This window comes from Lissotriton vulgaris, chromosome 4_1 (assembly GCF_964263255.1).
Source record: "Lissotriton vulgaris chromosome 4_1, aLisVul1.2, whole genome shotgun sequence".
Lineage (NCBI taxonomy): Eukaryota > Metazoa > Chordata > Amphibia > Caudata > Salamandridae > Lissotriton > Lissotriton vulgaris.
The window spans coordinates 910,497,580-910,518,065 of record NC_141691.1 but is presented as its reverse complement, the minus strand read 5'-3'; positions in this window follow the sequence as shown (position 1 = coordinate 910,518,065).

Genomic DNA, 20,486 nt, shown 5'->3' with positions numbered 1-20,486 from the left:
AAGGAGGGCCCCCCAGGGCGACGGGGTTAAGGGCACTTTTAGCTGATCGGGATCATGGGGTCATCCAGGGTTACAGACGGGTCCAGCAGAGGATGGGGCACATACCGGATCACCAGTGAGGGAGGGGGATGATCTGGATCCTTGAAGTCCGCAAGAGCCGCGTGGCGACGTCCTCTCTCAAAGGGAGGAGAGCATGTCAGTGGTCTGGCGTAGTCAGTATATGGACATTCTGTGGCTGGTGATATGCATCAAGGAGTGAAATGCTGACATGCTGTGCTCAAATGTGTCTATCAGCACTCAGTAGTACAATTGAATTTGTGTAAAATGGACAGTACAGCAAATTCCCTTCCCTTGTGGACACAATTATGGAGACTTTATGGACCAGATGTCTCCTAATCCTCTTGTACTTTCGTGTTCTTATGGCTTTGAGATTTGTGAAGTGAAAAATGTGTGATCACATAAACCAATCTTGACTGGGGATGTTCCTAGGCAGACTCATGTCAAATGGTTATTTATGTTGAAATTGCACACAAGTTGGAGTCACATTGTCTTTATTCTACTTTTCCGTACTACATGTGATGTGACACCTAGCTAAGCAACTCATGTGCGGCTTTCAGCTGGGTCATCTGGCAGTGGACAGATGGGAAAGTGCCACTTGGGAAGTGTGTACAGTGTGTAATGGGAACTTCCATGTCACATTCTTCTTAGTAGTCACATATTGGTGCAACTTAATTGTAGTAGGTGCCCAGCAGTTCTACATATTGTGGGTTAGAATGAAACACCTGACCATTTGTTGAATACAGGGCTTTGGGTGGATAGGTATTAATGCATTCCACGTGGACATCCCATTTCATTAGATCTGTAACTAAGGTATGCTACAAGGGCCTAGGATGACAGGGTGATATTATCTCCTGCTACACACATGAGAGTGGATTTGGGGCAAGATCACACATGCAGTTGGAGCATACTGCGAATATGACAACATTATGTGTGACTTTGCACAGGTCATGTAGCATTGATGCATGTGATCATGCCAATGTTGGAGCCAATGTAATCATCCTTGTTCCTGTTGCAATTTCGGCAAATGTGCAGTGTATTAGGATCTGTTTGCCCAGTGTATTCAAGAAATTGCTATTAACCTATTTCTATTATCCTTTCAGCATCAACTCAGGACAATGAAGAAGACAGGGCTGAGACCAATGGGGAAGCAGCTGGCCAGTGGTTCCTGTTGCACTAGGCACATCAAGGAAACCAGTGGCCCAGAGGGTGGTAGAGTGCCATGGAGGAGCCAGGTCACTCATCATCATCAATGGAAAGGTCCAGTGGCCTCTCCCTGGTGGTAGTGGTAGTGTCCCCTGGACCTGCACCCCCTACATCCATGTTGCCACCTCCTTTCCATCTCCACCCTGCCTGATGCTCCAAAGCCAGCTGTCTGGCTCCACTCCCCTAAGACAGGGGAATCTCCTCTGCACCAGGCACCTCACCACTGCTCCTCTTTCCCCTACTGCCCTGAGTGTGGAGACAATTGACATCCTGATGCAGATCCCTGTGGGTCAGACTGCAGTGCTTAATGCCACCCAGTTGTAAAAGCCCCCAGCTTACACAGATGGTGTCAGACCAGGAAGGCATTCATGCTGGCACGTCTGGTTTACTGAGATCTTTACAGGCTCTGGATTCCACACTCATGTCATCCTTCCACCAATTCCACTCCACCTCCTGCCCCTTTCCCATTCAAAATCTCTATTTTCATACCTATCAAAAGCACAAGCGCACATCAGCATGCATCAACATCCACTTGCAGGGCACAACAACAGAAACATGAGAAAAAAGACAGGCACAAAACCACTCACAAGGCATTCGATCCCATCACCACTACATCCAGTGATATGCACCCAAGCAGCAGACCCATACCACCAGCATTAGCCACTGCAGACATCACATACCTAGGCACCATACCAACACCACCAGCCACAGCCATTACACACATCACACACCCATGAACCGCACCCACACACCCAGGCACAGCCACTATAGCCATCACACACCCAGGTACCACACCCACAGCACCAGACACAGCAACTACAGACAACACACACCCAGGTACCACACCATACCACCAGACACAGCCACTATAGACATGACATACTCAGGTACCACACCCACACTGCCAGACACAGCCACTATAGACATACCACACCCAGGCACCACACCTACACCACCAACTTCACTTCCCTCTACCTACAAGACCAAGGCCTAGATGTAGGTAATTCTCATTTACCGACTCTAGAATACCGAATTTTACCGATTCGGTATTCTAGATTCGGTAAATGATATGTAGTTAAAAATTCGGTATTTTTTACCGATTCTGTAGGATTCGGTAATTACCAAATCGGTATTTACTGATTCAGTAATTGCCATTGATTCCTATGGGCCTTGAGGCCCTTAGGCATCAATGTCAATTACCGAATCGGTAAATACCGATTCGGTAAAAATACTGAATTGTCAAGGAGAACAGGGTGTCACTTTGACACCCTGTTGCACCCCTGATTTTACCTTGTGTGCCATGTGGCACAGGTGTACATGCACAGATGTGCATGTACACAGGAATTTGTTATTTACCATGCAATAGGGTTACATGGTAAATAACTAATCAGTAATGGCCTGTGGCACTGTTTGAAGTGCCACCTACATCTGGATTTACCGATTCGGTAAATTTACCGATTCGGTATTTTACAGAATAGGTAAATTTACCGAATCGGTAAATATACCGATTCTGTAAATATAAGGCCACCTACATGTCAAATCCCAAATACCGGTCTGTAACGGCCGAAATCGTCCGTTACCGACCGGTATTTGGCGACCTATATCTGGGCCCCAATCCCTTACCTTACCTTCTCCCCAGTCACACAAAGTACAAACCATGTTTGTCCTTGAACTCTTCCCTGCCACTACTGTCCCCCTCCTAAACCTAAAAGGTCTTCTTTCCCACCCTTGCTCTACCCTCCCCCTTCTGAGTCCAGCCCCAAAACGCCTGTCCCCCTACTAAACCCTTCCATAACACCAAAGGCCATAAAAAAAGAAGACCACAGGTCCAGAAAGCCACCCATCGCTTCCCAAAATGCAAAGGACCTCTTCCCCACCCCACCTCAGACATTTCAAGGCCTAAAAAAAACGTAAAAATAAAACATCTCCCCCTCTCTATACCAATTGCTACCCTTCAAGGTGGAGAAGTGTGGCTCACTGGTTAGAGGAGGCAGACCTGGAAGCAGAGGTCAGCCCGGGACCAGGGTTCAATTCCCGGGTGGGCAGAGTCTTGAGTCCTAAAATGTCCATTGACTCAACAATTCTCGCTCCGGTGCCTACTCGATTCACAGGTTCACACTCTGCGACTCTGGGCAATAGCTTGCTTAATCTCCACAACGCCCCCTTGCGGCGGGATGCCTGGCTTTCACCTTGCGGATACCCTGCCGGGGTTATCTCGCAGGGGAATACCAGAACGGGTTCCCTAAGCAAGCGCTTAGAGACCAGTTGGTGATTTGCGCTATATAAATTCCTGTACATTTACATTTACATTCAAGCTTACCGTATACCCTGTATGGTCAACCCCAACCCTCCCAATCCTGAGCCCAGCCCTTCTGATGATCAACTGAGCCCTCCCGGTCCCAACCCCAGCTCACCCAAATGTCATCTCATTGAGGTGCATGAAATGAACTGCCCACTAGATGATCCATCCTGGGGAGTTTTCCCTGACAATGTTCTGGTAGGCAAGATAGGTGCAACAGTTGTGTGCTGGACCACATCCTGGATCTTGGACTGGCCATTGGCCTTTTTTCCGATCACAAAGTGGACTCCATAATAAACAACTTGCTTTGTTTAAAGAACCTTTGTACGCCTATTGTTAATGATGCTGCTAGTTATTGACTAATTTGGAATGTGTGACTACAGTTGTGTTTGTTTGACCATGACAACAGTCCCATTAACAGTTGTAAATATAGTCAGACCATGGGACAAGTAATGGTGTTACAGAGGAGGACGGGAAATATTCAATGGACGAATATGTGGGATGAATTCCAATTGGGGCTGATATTGCATTTGGTGGGATCGGCTATGGTAAGAATTGTAGTTTAACATGGCCAATGTCTAAGTCTTTCAGCTTGCTGTACTACCTGAGATGTAGAGTGGGTATGTGTTTAAAGTATGCAAAGTAGGCATTTGTGTCTCCACAAATGGGGTGTTGTTTGTCATACCCTTTTGGTACTTAGGATGCACATGTACCCTTTTTCACGTTTGTTCTTTCCATATAATTTTAATACATGTGTAACAACTGCTGTTGCTGCAGTGTTTTCTTTCAGGACTTGCACTTACACATTAGCCACATGTGCATACCAATTTGTGACAAAATTGGTTGGCCATGATATATATACCTCATGCCACTGGTCCAGTGCACTTGGTGACATTGAAATAGGGGCAATATGGAGTGTGGCTTTGGCCAGGTTTTAGCTTCCAGGAGTCAACATGGTTTGGGTGAAACAAATCTATAGGGATTCATTCCGTTTCGGGCTTTAGATGTATGTGAACGTGGTTTGTGAGAATCCAACTTACCTGGCTTTCCTTTTTCATGTGATGTGTGTAGGCCCATTAGAGCACCTTAGCAGCAGAGATGTCTTTTATGTTCCTAAGAAATCCATTCTGATGTGTGTTTGATGGATGTCACAACGGGACCTAGCTTATAAGCAATGTAAGTGTATCACTGGAAATGCTAGCTATGTTGTTCACGAGAAGGTGCTGTTTAGTAACACAGTTTATTGTAGGCATCATTACACCAGATTCTGAGATGTGTACACATGTAGAGTTTGTAAGAGTGTACCTGTACATTGTCAGTGACCTGGACATTGAGGAAATCATTCAGATTTGATGGGAACATACAATCTGGGATGTTGTGTACAGGGACTCAGAAAATAGGTTTGGACCAGGCATACAACGCCCCTAGCCTGATCCACAGTGTTGCGGCTCCAGAGGGGATGTAGGTAGCTTCACCACCCCATGATTGATGTATTGTGTGGGAAAAAGATGGCTAGAGGTGCTTTCAGTCAGGTGATGTGCAGTGTCTGTAGATTTTCACCAGAGATGTTGGACCTGCCCAAACTGACACATACCCACCTCTTTGTCTTCTATGTTGTGGTGGACTTGTACAGTGTTGTGAATTTAGTATTTTCATTGTGTTTTTCGTCTTCTCCACATTAATACTTTCAGTTGGATGACTGTACTGGAGGTGTCTCTCACAGGGGCATGGCGGATGTGCCTGAGGGAGTGGCTTACAAGCATGTAAGCTGTACATCTGTGATTAGCATATTATCCTACACAAACAATATATACCAACTTCTGTCATTGCAGGTTCTCAGATACAACAAGTTACATTGCATCTGTATGAAACCTGAACCAATAGATTTGCCAATAGCTGTTAGTTACATTAGTTCTTGGAACAACAACTGTGACTTCATTGCATCATGTTGTGATATTTTTCAGTCCTGACAACACTGGGAAGGGGGTATTTTAAGTCTCTTTGCAGTTACATCTGGGGCACTGGTAGATTATACTACAGCAGAATTTAATTGGAATGCCATCCTGAGGGTGAGTGGAAAAGCTGGGGAGCCTGATGGAACTCGTCTCTCCATCTGCTTTTTTGACCTGTGGATGCTAACCACTGGCAGATGCTGGTTCACTTCAAGGCCAGCTGCACAACTCTTAATACTCGCCCTTTCCGCTGTTAATTCAGGCCCCCTATTGTCCTCTTTCTCATTAAATAGATATTGGCAAGATGTCCCAATGTGATGAAATGCAATCATGAGACTCACACACCCTCACGCATACTGAGCAAGCTACGCCCCTGCTTTTCTACTGTGTGCATCAATTGAGACTTACCAGATGTTGCTTCAACAACGGTGTTGATTTTGAGCGTCATCGAGCAGGATGTGTAGGATAGGTTCCATGCCAGCACAGGATGTAGGAACCTGTGTGGAGATGAGTGTCAGCCTTATATCCCTCCCTTTCGTCCAGCTCTGATGAGGTAGTTGGACTGCCACAGTTGGCTTGCCAAAATTGTATATCATAATTGGGTGGACGGTTTTTAAGGCAGTCCACTCTCTGACAGTCTGTATTGGTCATTTACGATGCCACCAAAGTTGTAATTTCCTGTTGTAGTCAGAAGGACTGCAGTGGTTGGATTTCTGTGCATAAGCAGACATTTAATCTGGTGGTCGAGTGACAGCTTCCAACTACAACGTAACAGTCTGACCACTTCCAACAGAACCAGGGAAGCCGGTCCAACCGGCATCGTAATCAGCCCCCTAAAAGGATTAGGTCTAAGTTCACCTTTGTGAATCGGGTTCTGAGAGTTTATTTAGTTATTTGAACATCAAAATGAGTGACTTTCAAATATGGTAAATTAAATGTAACTTAGTAGTGAGATAGTTGTATTTTTTCATTCATTTTTCTTCTTTGGCCATCTGTAGGTAATCTGGCAGAGTGTTGTTGTCTACAGCTTTATTTTATTTTGGTGTGGGAAGTATAGAAATCTTCTGTTCTTTTTATATTGTATTGTTAATTACTTAGTTATTTTATTGGTCAGTTTGCTGCATGATAGTTTTTATTAGTTAGTATCAATTTATTTAGATTTTTGTTCCAGTTCTTAATGTTTATGTTGGATACTAGTGGTTCTGTTTTAATGTTTAATACATATTTGTGTTATTCTAGATATATTTTGTATGCTTCCTATTACTTAATAATGTTCATTGTTGGGGGGAGGAGCCAAGCTCGCGACTGTGATGGCCGCTCTGTAGTTCGGCTCCGCCAGCCTTCCTGCCCAACGCACATATCCTGCCAAACATCCTGCCCCGAGACGACATACTCGGGAAGAAACGGAAAGGTGAAGCTATGCTCGTACTCACCTTCCGGCTTGGGGGCTCCTACGTGCCGCGGATCCGAAGCTGTGCTCTTGCCTGATCCGAGGCCTTCGCGGAGTGGAGACCGGGGACTTGCCTGTGCAGGTCGGCCGGAGCGACGTTGCTGGCGGCGGCCCCTGGTGGAGGAGAGGGGTCGGCTGGGAGAGGCCGTTGTGCAGTTATGCAGGTGGATACTGACCGGGCCCGGTCCAGCGGCCGGGGGGCCCAGTGGTAGGGCGCGGCACGCCGTTGATGGGGGAGGGCGCACAAGAGGATACCCCCTTTGTTGTCCTGTCCGGCCATCTTGAAGACCTGCGCCCGGAGTCGGCGTGAGGCGCCCACGTAGCGGTGGCGCCGGCGGACCCCCCCTTTCGGTGGCTCTCCTTTCTGCACCCAGGTTGCCATTGCTGGGGCTCGAGTGAACTCCAGCGGTGGCCTTGTTTGAGAGCCCTCTCCAACAGTTGAGGCATGTGAAGACGTGGCTGGACCCGCAAGATGGCTGCCGACGCCCTGGGTCACGGATTTACTCAGGGTGACGAACTTGGGTCGCTGAGGTACGTGGGGGCCTGGTCTTATGAGCGAGAGCCCACGCTTGGCGATGTCCTTGATGCCCTACAGTCTTTACTTGCGGCCATGACCCCGGTCGCCCCTGCGCAATATAGACGGTCTGCCGCCATTTCTGTTGGACCGTCCCTCATGACCGCGGCTCGACTTCCAAGGTGCGCTGCTTCGTCCCCCTCAGTAGCTGCGGGAGGTGCGGCCGCCATGCATCGACAGGTCTGTACTCCCGAGGCCCCGAATCTCCAGGTAGCTTTTATTGTGGCGGACGCGGGTGTGGGCTCCACGTGGGGGCCCGTTCTTGCTCGACTGTTCGGGGAGCGATGTGGATTGCCGATTCGATCTGCTTCGGTGAGGTCCCGTGGATGCTTTGCGGGGGACACTTTACTTTCCTGTGCGACGAGACTGCACCCACACTGTTTGTTGCTCCTGTTGTCACTCATGAAAAGTCTGGACTGCCGCGAAAAGTTCTTGCTCTACTGCTGGTTGCCGGGGCCCTCTGGTTCACACCCCTGTCCCGTTTTGTTATGATCGAGTGGCTTATCTACCTTGGAATGTTTGCTGCCCACTACTTTATCACGTAAGATGGCGGTGGCTAGGGAAGGACAGGGGTGAGCCGGACTGAACCCGGAGGACTATGTGTTAACGGATGTAGATGAGGAATGCCCTAAGCATGGGCGAATTTTGCGAATCTCGCGTTCGCGAATTTTGCGGATTTGCGAACTCGCAATCCGCAAAATCCGCAAATTCCCACAAATTTGCGGATTTTTTTTTTTTGTGTTCGCCCGTGTTTCTGCCAGTTCGCGAGGGTTTTTACAATTTCGCAATTTGCGAACTTACCTGTCGGGTCGCAAGTTTTGCGAACTTGTTGTTTCTACGTGTCCAGCCTGTTTGGGACACTCTTCTTCATCACTGCCACTCTCTGTCACCACTGCCACTCTCTGACTACTCATGCCACCCTCTGGCCCACCCATGCCACCCTCTGTTTCATCACCACACCCTCTGGTTGTCCAGTGTACATTATTTTCGGCAAAGCAAAGCACACCTTCCCTGCCTCAAGTGACCTGAATTAATTTGGGGCTGATTAATGTGTCACAGAATATTTTTTTAGCTGGCACCTGCTTCCTTAGTGCGCCCTGATTAGTGATCTTTTGCACTTGCTAAGTGCTTTCATTGTTGCAAAATTAGTTACAACACCTGCCCTGCCCCAACTGACAATAATGAATTAGGGGCTGATTAATGGATTTTAACTTCCAGCCTGGCTCCTGCTTGTCTCCCTTAGCTGTAATTCAGGACCTTTGTGGCATATGTGTAACTATTCTGAGGTTCAGAGCAGGGTCACATAATAGTTGCAACTGGCAACTGAACTCTGGAGGGGCCCCTCAGGAAGCACTACAGGAAATGGCTACTAATGATGAGCCTGAACTTTTGAACCTGGTAAGTAGTTTCAGTTTTGCTAAGATCGTATTTCTGCAATTTAGCACTTATTCGCGGGGCACGAAGTTGTACTGGGAAGCCGCGAACTCACGCGAACAGTGCGAGCAGTGCGAGCAAAATCCGCTGCTCGCGGATTTGCGGATTTTGCGGGAGATTCGCGAATCTCGCGGATTGCGAATTTCCTGAAAATCCGCAAAATCCGCGAGCGAAACGGATTTTCCGCCCATGCTTAGAATGCCCCCAATCACAATAACATGGAGGACTCATTGAGGATTTACGATATCTGAGACTATGTTGATCTCGTTTCGATGTATAAATGTGTGGAAGGCGGGAGGCAGGGGCCGAATGACTCGACTGACGGTCTCCTCCTCTCCTTGGTTCATTTCCCTCTTTTTTTGCCTCTCTTGTTTCGTTCTCTTTCTCTGACTTTTTCTATATTTCGGGTTTTCTATTAAGGGCGACAGGCACGCTGCTGGGGGGGGTAGGCCATAGCCTTCTGCAGGGGTGCAGGGTGGGGTGGGTGGGCTGGGGCTTCTTATCCTTTCCTTTTTTCCTTAGTTCTATGGCTCTTTTGTATCCCTTTATTGGGGCGCCGTATCTGTGCGTGTCTCCCATGGTGTGATCGCAGGTGGGGAAGGGGGGCGAGTTGTTCTTCTTTCCACATTATTGCTTGCACATATACTAAGACTTGCACGCCCTAACCCCGATGGCGGGTTCCTTCGTCATTTTGCGCGCCTTTATTTCTGTGGGGCGCGTGCAGCCGCGCGGCGTTCTTTCTTCTCTACTGTATAATATTCCCCCCCCCTTTTCCCCCTTTTTCTTATTATTCAGGTTAGTATAGAGGATGATTGTAACCACTGTTGCTGTTCTGATTCCTCTGTTATGTGTCAGTACGATAATTAGGTGGTCGGTGGACGAGTGACGGGCCACGGTGGGCTCTGCCTTGAAATATGGCGTCTATATCCTGATTGGTGTGAACTGTTGCTGTTAACCGTCTTTATCGATGCTTCTGTGTTTTGATTCCTGATTCGTAGCCCGCTATGGGAACTCAGATGATTAAAAACTGCAACTGATCCTGCTATACTCCTTATTATAAAATTAACCTTCATTGATCCTGCTTTTAGCGGTCGTGCTCAGCTTTTCTCAGACTTAACTAATCGCTTGCACAATGCTGGGTACTACCGGGAAACCTCCTTATTGATCTATGTGCTTCCTATAATGTGTCCTGGCCGGCCTGACTGGTTGTAGGCCTGTATATGTATGCTCCTATCTGCACAATAAAGGTTTTAAAAGAAAAAATAATAATGTTCATTGTTTGTATAATATCTGTTGTATTATTAATTTATCATGTGTTGATTAGTTTGTATATTGTAATGTATTTTATTTAAATGTTATGTTTAAAGTCAATTTTGATATAATAATATTTAAATAATGTAGTAAAAAGATGTATTTATGTTATTTCTTTTGTTATTTAAAGTAAAATAGTGTTTGTATAGTATTTAGTTATAATTTGCCTTATATCTTATGATATTAGTGTAGCCGACATTTTGTATTTAGATATTTTTAACATTTTATATTTTTATTAAAAGGTCTTGATATTTTTGTTTCCTATATTTGTGATTCCAATATTAATAGAGGAGATATTTTCAATGATGATATTATGGGCATCTATATTTGTGTTTTTGTTGTTTAAGTACAGGATGGAAACATTTTTGTAAATGCTAATTTGGGCCAATATTTTTGTGATTCAATATTGTTTTAAATAATGTTATGTTCCATCCTTAACTGTCCTAGCTTACTTTGTGCTGCAGTCTGGGACTGTCCGCTGGGCTTTCACTGTTTCACTGTTCTTCTCATTCAGAGAGTGTTAGAAATGGGATTTCTGTTTGGCTAAGGCTTGCGCCAAAGCCAGGCAGAAACCACCACTCTAGTTAGGGCAAGGGAGTTACACGCCAAGATAACCCCTGCTCACCCCCTTGGCGACATGACACGTGCAGTAAGGCTTATCCCAGAGGCAATGTGTAAAGCATTTGCACACGCACCCACCAGCAACAACATCCCAGGCCCCCCACAAAAGGAACTCCACACAAGGTTATATCAAAAATAGCCTTTGTATTCTCACAACACATCAGATAGTAATCACACAATATACATTGTGCCAACTGGCACAGGCAATATTTACAAGGGATTATTTACACCTGACTGGGCCACATGGACCACTGTCAGGATCATCACAAAGTGAACTTGGTAAAAGTGAACTAAATCATAAACATACAAGTAAATTAGGACATAGAACGTACAGCCAGTAACCACTGATAACCACTGTACTCTGCAACAGTCTGTGACATGAAATCCATCATGCACAGTATCCCACAAGTCTAACTATATTAGACCCTAACCACCTAAGTAAAAATTACACTAGGGGCGTAAATCACACAAGGAAGTATAATCTCCCTAACACAAACCTAAACAGGTAAAACAACCACCTATGCATAAACCATATCTAGAGGTATCAAAACAGGGTGCGCAAAACATACCATACACAATGCATTTCCTAACACCCAAAGCATTAGCAGATAAATCACAATAGCACATAAATCCCATTAGGGCCTGCGCCAAATAAATGTAACAAACCCCCCCTGGCCAGTTGGCCATCTCAAATAAGGGGGCTCAAACGCCCTACGGCCATAAAGTCAGGGCTGCTGCCTAAGCAGCGAAGGTCAAGGTTGAGCCACTGCGCCAAGCCTAAACGTTGCAGCTGCCCACTTCTTGCTAGGCAGCTGAGAACAATGAACTCGGGCCTAAACCCTGCAGCTGGCATTAAGTGCTGCACAGCTGTGGAAGGCCAAGGTAGGGGCAAAGGAGTGCGACCCACTCTTGAGTCCCAAACCACATGCCCCCTAAAAGAAATGCCTAAACGGTGCAGCTGCCACTACTTGCTGGGCATCTGGGAAATAAACTGCGGCATGGGCCCTCACTGGCCCTTAGGAATAAAACTGCGCCCAAACGTTGAAGCCATCTAGGCTCTGAACAGAAAACATGGCCCCCAAGGAGTGCACTGGCTCCGAAAAGAATGAGGAAATTATGAGCCCCTCTGGGCCACCCATAAAATAATGGTGCCATCGTTGGGGCCCTGGGGCTCGGGAAATAACTGCGGGCCGGACACTGCCCCTGGGCCACTCTACTCAAAAGAAATGCCCCATCGGTGAAGCGCAATGGCTCTGGGGGGAACACGGGCCCCCGGGACCTCAGGTCCCCCACGGGGACCTTGAAACAAGAAGCGAGCCATTGGTGGAGCGGCCCGCTGCCATCCAGGGCCGCTCTGAAGAAGGGCACCACTCTGGTGCCTGGGGGACCCCCACTGGGGCCCCTTCATTGTAATTGGCCTATTCCTAGAGCCACACAGCTCTAAAACAAAAGAGGCTGCCGTCGGGCGGGCCCGCCACTGCGGGCCTGGGTTGCACATGTGGCCTTCCCCCCGCACTAGCCTTCTCAACTTACCGGCTCTCGGTGGGGGAAAGTCTCCTCCCGGTAGATGCGGCGGGGGCAGGCACCGGCAATGTGCCTCGTACCCCGCCCGCAGGAAATCGGCTGCGTGCTGCTGGGGCTCTCTCTCCTCATGGGAGCCCCGCCATCTCCATGCGCTAATCTTCACCCGGTCCTCTCTCCTTGGGGACCGGGACTTGAATGGGAGCCCGGGAGGCTCCGGATATGATGAAGGCACTGGCGCCGCCCACCTCCAGTACTTCCGGGTCGCGGTAGGCAGCGGCCCGGCAAAGTTTTGCACAGCAGTTCGGGCTGCAGCGGTGATTCCATTGCTGCATAAACGGGATCGGCACTCGTAATTCAAATAAGGACAAGCAGGGTGGCACCCGCAATTTAAATAAAACCCCATAAAGCGGAGTAGGCTCCCGCTATGTAAAATATGAAAATAAGCGGGGTGGGGACCCGCAGTGGAGCGATTTCGGGGGAATCCCTACGCCCGGGATTCCCTCAAGGCAAGGGGCAGCTCAGCGCTGCCAAGCTAAAATAAAGCACTTCCAGAGGGGGATAAAGCGCAGGAAGAGCCAGGGACATGGAAAATAAAAGCCAGCACTCCCAAGGTGCTGGGGCAGACCCAAAGTCTCTTCAGGGTCCTGGAAATACTCCAGCAAGGAAGAAGGGTCCCCCCGAAATCCTCCAGGCATCCAGGGTCTGGGCAGGGCCCAAGGAGGCAAGCCTTCTCCTGGGCCTCAGCAGCAGCATGCCCCTGGTAGATTCGAGTTGGAAACAAGAACATTTTTCATGGGTTCACAGCCCCTTTTTATACAGACATTTCCTTTGTCTACAAAGATACAGGCAAGCGGGGAACCAGATGCAACTAGTCCTGGAGCACTTTGTTTTGCTTAGTCCCTATTCCTATTCACAGGATGGGTCAGGAATATCAGACACACCACAGGGGGTGGAGCCAGCATTGTGGATGGAAGGCCCAGCCCTATTCAGGTCCCAGGTGCAACCACTCCCTGCCATCAACATGCAGATCTCCCTATTCACCACCGGGCAGACCCATCCTGACTCCTGGAGCCTGGCACACCAGCCAGCTCCAGCCAATCACAAGTCAATTCACATTCACTGCACAGACATGCCAACTTCTAAAAGTGGCACTTCCACACTAGACACAATAAATCTGCGCACATCATCGCGCAGCATTTAATCTCTTGAGTTCGCACATACCAAACTCGACCCTGCACTCCCCACACATCAGGAACTACCATGGTCACCCATATTCCCCATGCATTCCTAAGGGAGGGCAAGCCAATCTCACCACATGCTCTCAGACTGCGCACGCACTTTACACTGGGACCCAGTGTTGAAGTGCGCAAAGACCAGAAATCACTATAATCATGTAATATTAAAAGGCAAAAAGTTCAGGGGTGAACCTGCCAAAAGGGCCAAGTCCAACAGAGTGTATCATATTACCTGTAGAGAGCTGAGCTAGGTCCAGACCTGGTTTCCACGACAAGCAAAGCTACCTCTTCTTTCGGCCCGTATCACTCAACCAGGGGCACTTTTAAAGATACGTTACTAAAGCTGGTTTTACACATGTTTTGCTGAGTTTGAAACATAGTCCTGACAAGTGCAATGCATCTAAGGTTAAGTGCCTCCAGATAAATATGCATGATAATGTAGTTTTGCGTGGTGATGTTGGGACATGCCCTAAAATGTGTAATATTGCTCCTGGCAGGAATTAATGCTGTTCGCTCCTAGCATACAACACTGCAGATGTTTACACCAAACAGGACTATTTCTGGAATTCTCTCAATCCGTACTCTGTATCGTTTCATGTCCCATTTATTCAATCTTCTTCCATCTTTTATTGTGTCCTTCTGGAGATTCAGCACTCTCCACCTTTGCTATTTCAAATAGGCTGAGCATGTGTAAATACTTTTATGGGACCAAGAGGGGTGTAGTGAAGGTACACCACCTAAGACATCTTAAACTCCTAAAATCTTCAGAGAACAGATGGAGAACAAGACTCCATTCAGTTTTGGACAGTATCAGCTTCAACTATTTTTAATTGCTACAATCAGTTGTTCAGATATCCATGATGTTTCAAATCAAAGCTGGTGCTAGAATAATTGCACTTAATTATTGTTTGAAAAGCATATAATAATGGGCTAACAAGAGGAGTGTGACCTGGATGCTATGGAAGGCTGAAGGAGAGCCCTGTCACTCCAGGTGAGGAAGTCCGCAACTGTCACGTATCCTTTACAGTGGGTTGATGGTGGTCTCTGGTGGCAGAAGATATGGCAAGCTTGGGATGATAATCAGCTGCCAAAGGACCGCCCTGGCGTACCCTTCCGACCCAATCACGGGACTAGTGTCAAAGGGCCAGATCAATCCATCACTGCAACAGGCATGCACCTCCGAGCCTCTACATGGCATTCTTCCCTCCAAGGACTGGGTGCAGTTTCAGTCACAGACTGCTCTAAGACGCACCACCACTTTTGGCAGTTCTACGGGCCCAGGAGTCAGGGAGGACAGGGGATCAGCCCTGGGCTGCAAACTGGTGCCTGAGGAGGCCTGTCACCTGAGGAAGGAGTGTGGCCCCCTACCACAAAGAAAGGACACTAAAGCATGATTGCTGCATGGGCCTGGGTACAGCTTTGGTCACAACGCAGAAGACCATCGTCCTGTTGGTACTCATCTATTAGCTGGGAGAGTTGTTAGCCACACACAGTGACGCCAGGAATACTTTTATCCTTCCTCACAACACGCTGCATCATTATGGTACGTGGCAAGCCCTCCAACGCCATGCAATCCAACAAGATGGACAAATACGCATTCAGGACGGAGACCCACAGCAAACTCCGGATGGTACGGAGAGGGGAGACATGTGATCCCATACTCAGAGAGCTGATGTCCTCCTTCAAAGATTCACAGACAGCCTTGGAAACCAATTGACTCAATGGTGGAAGACGTCACCCTTTTTCATTCCAATGTGGGGAAAAATCTCAGACAGGGTACCCAAGGCAGAGGAGACCCTGTTTGAGCAGGATTACTCCATCAGGGCCCTGGAGGTAGAGGTGCACTACCTACAGGAGCGAATCCCCCACTAACACAACAGAGCCGAAGACTTGAAAGGGAGGTCCAATCGTAATAATGTGAAATTGGTGAGTATTCTGGAGTGATTGAGGACACTTCAGTAGAGAAGTAAGTTGAAAACTTTGTGCTTAATCCCATCAGGGCTTCTGCCCTTTCCCGCATTTTGCTGTGTAAAGAGCACACAGAGTCCATGGGGCTTCCCCACTGCTCAGGAACTGGTCACTTCCTCTAATCTTATGGATCCTCAATTTTAAGGACCACAATGGCATCCTGAGGGCGGCCTGTTTCCACAGTCCATTGCAGTATGAGAACCAGAAAACAATGGTCTACCCGAACTACACTCAGGAGGTGCAGGCTGGGCAATGACTATTCAACAAGGTGAAGACAGAATTTCATAAATGTGGCATACATTAGTCAATGTTATTTCCTACTAAGATAGGTGCCGTGGTGGGAGAGGGTCAGTCCTGGTTCTTCAGTACCCTGGAAGAGGCATGGGAGTGGCTCAAACAATGGAGAACTGTGGAGAACAAGAAATTTGGACGAGTGTGCTGCACACCGAAAAAGATGGGCAGAGGGGAGAAGTCTGTACCTACTGTGGCAGGACCATTGACCAGAACTCGGAACGAGAAGTAGAGGGGGACTGACAGCTTCACGTAATGTATAGGACACCCAGGTATGTGAGATAGATGATGATTCACCTGAGAGGATCAGAGTCGTCCAAGAGGTAGTGACGGTTGAGTGGTCTATGGCCTAGGCACGGCTCTACCAACCAGGTGCTGGTAGGAGAATCTAGAATATTAGGTTCAGGGTATATTTGTTCATGTGGGAATGGGGAGGACAGACGCCTCAAGAGTTGGAAAAGCAGGTAGTTTTACACCTGCAGCTTGAGGCAGTAGAGTATGGGAAGTTCATAGCGGGATATTTATCATCTGCACAACAAGTTATTTCGAAAGAATGGGCAGGAGAGAACCACTTGTTCTTTACTACGCATACAGGACACATCATCAATGAGTGGGGGGGCTCACCTCCATTACTTGGAATGTTAATGGCTGGTAATCGGCTGAATAGAGGAATAGTGTCACAAATCGTATTTAGATATAGTGTGAATATAGTCCTGCTGCAGGACACTCACCTGGTGGGGAACAACTGCAGTTGTTGTGGAAGGTCAAGTCCTGAGTCTTACACACTCAGGGGCAGATCTACAAGAAAGTGCCACAGCGCGGCACCACAAGCCCTTTGGCTGAGCCACGCTGTGGCACTATCAGAGCACATGAATGCAACATATTTACCCTAATATGTTGCATTCCTGTGCTCTCCCCGCGCCTGTGTAATGGGGAGATTGTTTTTGTGCAGGAGGGGACACCATCCTGCACAAAAAAAAATCACTACAGGCATTTTCCTCTTTCAATGCATGCTGTAGAATGTAGCACACATTTAAAGTGGTAAAAACAAGGAGAAATGAAGACATTTCTCCTTGTTGTGCCTCACTACGCCACCCGTAGGGTGGCGTAGCATACTGATACATTTCCAGGTTCACAAATCCTCATAAATCAGTAAATGTGTCTCGTTCCATAGGTGTTACGTGGGAACACCCTCAGCAACACCCATGGAACGCCCCTTTCACACAAAGTGCTGTGTGTAAAGGAGCCATATTTACAAGGACAGGAAAAGCCAGTGTTAGATTTGGGAGTCTCTAGTTGGCACAGGTAGGTACTTGTGACAAATAGGGACCATTGCCTCTAGTCAGGGTAAAGGGGTACACTCCTAAAATAACCCCTGCTCACCCCCTTGGTTGCTTGGCAGGAGCAGACAGGCTTATCTCAGAGGCAGTGTGCAAAGCATTTGTGAACACATACAGTAATCAAGTGACAGCACTACAGATGGAAACCATACAGGTTTTATATCAAACATAAGTATTCTTTATATAGGCTTATCACAAGACCACAAACGACAAAAATCCACAATACTGTACTTAAAATGGTAGAAATTAGCTTAGTTCTCTTCAGATATTAAAATGCGACACTTTGAGTCAATGTACCTTTAAATGCAACACGCAGGGCAACTAAAGTGTTGCAGGAAAGGTGATGCGGTAGTCCCTGTCATGCAAGTACGGCGATGTGTTGAAGATCTGGTGCAAGGAAATAAAGATGGTGCTTTCTCCTTGATGCGACACGCTTCCAGGTGATGCAGCGGCGTCTGCTATGATGTCGATCCTCTCCCCTGGCAATGCGAGATGCTTGACATGATGTGATCCACGACAGGCCCTGCAACACACTTCCCAGTGATGCAGCAGCATCTGTTGCGATGTCGATCCTCTCTCCTGGCGATGGGATTTGCTTACACAAAGAACGCGAGCCGCGACTGGCCCTGCAACACTCTTCTCGGTGATGTGGCGGCGTCTGCTGCAACATCGATCCTCTTCTCCGCCGATGAGCCGTGACAGGACCTGCGACACGCTTCTCAGAGATGCGGCGGTGTCTGACGCAATGTCGATCCTTTACTCATGCGACACGCTTCCCGGTGATGCCGCAGAATCTGCTGCAACATCGATCCTCTCCTCCAGCAATGCGACACGCTTCGTGTTGTGAAGTGGCAGCGGCAGTTCTGCAACACGCTTCTTGAGCATTAGTCACGCTTCAAGCTCATTGCGAGACATAAGTCCCAAAAAGTCCAACACAACTGCAGGCACTTCAGGAGAACTCTTGAGGAGCTGGTGGGTGAAGTCTGTTGTCCCTGAGACTTCAGCAGGAGGCAAGGTCTGTTCCAAGACCTTGGAGATCCCTACACAAGTTGATGGAAGTTAGGGTGACCAGAATTTTTAAGCCAAAAACCAGGACATTTCACAAAAATAGAAGAAGGACTACAATTTTACTTCAAGCGATGAGAGCGCTCCTCAGCAGAGAATTACAGAACAGGCAGTAAGAAGATACATTAAATGCAATTTTTAAACCCAGTAGCTTGCCTGTTAATTAAATTGCTTTCTTGAAACAACTGCTAACTTTCCCTGCTTTGTAAAACATAAAAAACACCTCTCACCGTTTTCAGTCGACCCTCTCTAAAAACCGGGACATGAGCTAAATTTCTTGAAATTTGCTGGGACAGCTGGTTAAAAACGGGGACCGTCCTGGCAAAACGGGGACGCCTGGTCACCCTAATGGAAGTACACACAAAGTTTCTCTCTCCTTTTCTTTGGCAGTCAGGCAACCACTGCAGGCCAATCCCCCAAGCAGCACTTCAGCTTAGAGTTAGTCTCTCCTCGGTTTCTTCGGGTTCCTCTCCTCAGCAAAGGTTTCTTCTTGTTTGTCCAAAAGTGATCTAAATTTTTGGGATCAGGGTCTCAATACTTATACCCCAAAATCATTTTTTCTCTGAATGCAGAGAGGCCTTTGCCTAGTCCAAATGAGTTCTGGTCAGTCCTGGAGCACTCTGTTACATGACTCCTTCCTTCCTTTCACAGTGCAAGGCAGAAACATTGGACACACCACAATAAGTGAAGCCAGCATTATGGCGGGAAGGCACAGCCCTAGTCAGGTCCCAGGTGCATGTCCTTCCTCCCAATTACATGGAGATATCTCTATTCACCATTGGGCTGACTCACTCTGCTCCTGAAATCCCCCAGCCCTGTCACTCAAACTCCAGACAGGGAATACACAGCCTACTAGAGGTAGGCTTAGATAGTTAGACAAGAAAATACCTACTTTCCAAAAGTGTTATTTTCAAACACAGAATGTTAAAATCAACTTCACTAAAATATGTATTTTATCATTCTGAGTTCAGGCATACTAAACTCGAATTTCTACCATGTTCCCTGAGTCAGTTAGGATTATAAGATGTAATAACCCATTCTGGCCTATGGAGAACAGGTAGCCTTGCAATAGTGAAAAACGAAAATAGCTGTAATTCACTATTAGGACATGCCACACACACCAGGGCATGTCCTACCTTATACTTACAATGCACCCTGCTCTTGGGCCTACCAAAGAGGTGTCTGATAGGAAGAAAAGGGATGGTTTAGGGACTGGCAAGTGGGTGCACGTGCTCAGTCAATATGGGAGTACCGGACTGCACACAGGCTCTGCAATAGGAGACCTTACACACACTTTTACAGGCTGCTTCTGTGAGTGTCACAACCAGTGCTGCAAGCCCACCAGCAGTGTTTGGTTTACCAGACCTGGGCACTCCTGGTGCACTGTATTAGGGTCTGACAGGTAACCCTAACCAGCCAATCATGGAATCATTAATTCATACATTAATTTGCAATAGGGAGCACTCTCACTGTGGCACTGGACAGCAGTGGCACAGTCCCCAAAGCATTTAACACCAGCAAAAACACATGAGGCAACAGAAAAAAATGGAAGGGTGACCCACTCCAATGGTGCCAGGTCTAATAGCCAGGCAGGGTGGCTTATTTTGTCCTTGTAAATATGGGTCAGGGAAATGCGCTGCCAGTGCGTCACAAAAAGTGACGTACTGGCAGTGCAAGGGGCTTGTAAATCTGCCCCTTCGGGTTCACTACTGGGGTGGAATATAGCTTAACTAACCCTTCTGCTGCATGTTTGTTAAAAATGGATAGATTGGGGGTGCTTTGCCGTACTGGCAGGTACCTGAAGTTGTAAAATATTCATGGTGTCCTCCTTTTGTGTCTCACCAGGTGTCAAACCTGCTGCGATCCCATTGGGGCATAGCAGGGGCGGGGCCAACTCGCACAAGAAGCGAGAAGCCACGGTAGGAAGCTGCTTGGCATTCTAGTGTTGAGCCTGCAGCTTTCTGTCATCGGATCTGTACTCACCTTTTCCAGGTCTGTTCACATTACAGCAAGGGTCCCCACGTTCTCTCGGGCAGCAGACTGACACATCAGTTTTTCTCTTCTCTTCTCCTCTCCCTAGCGACGCGTCCCTATCAGCGTACAGGGGCTTTGTGCACTGTGGTGGATCTGCAAAGAGAAAGGACAAGTAAAGAGCTTTG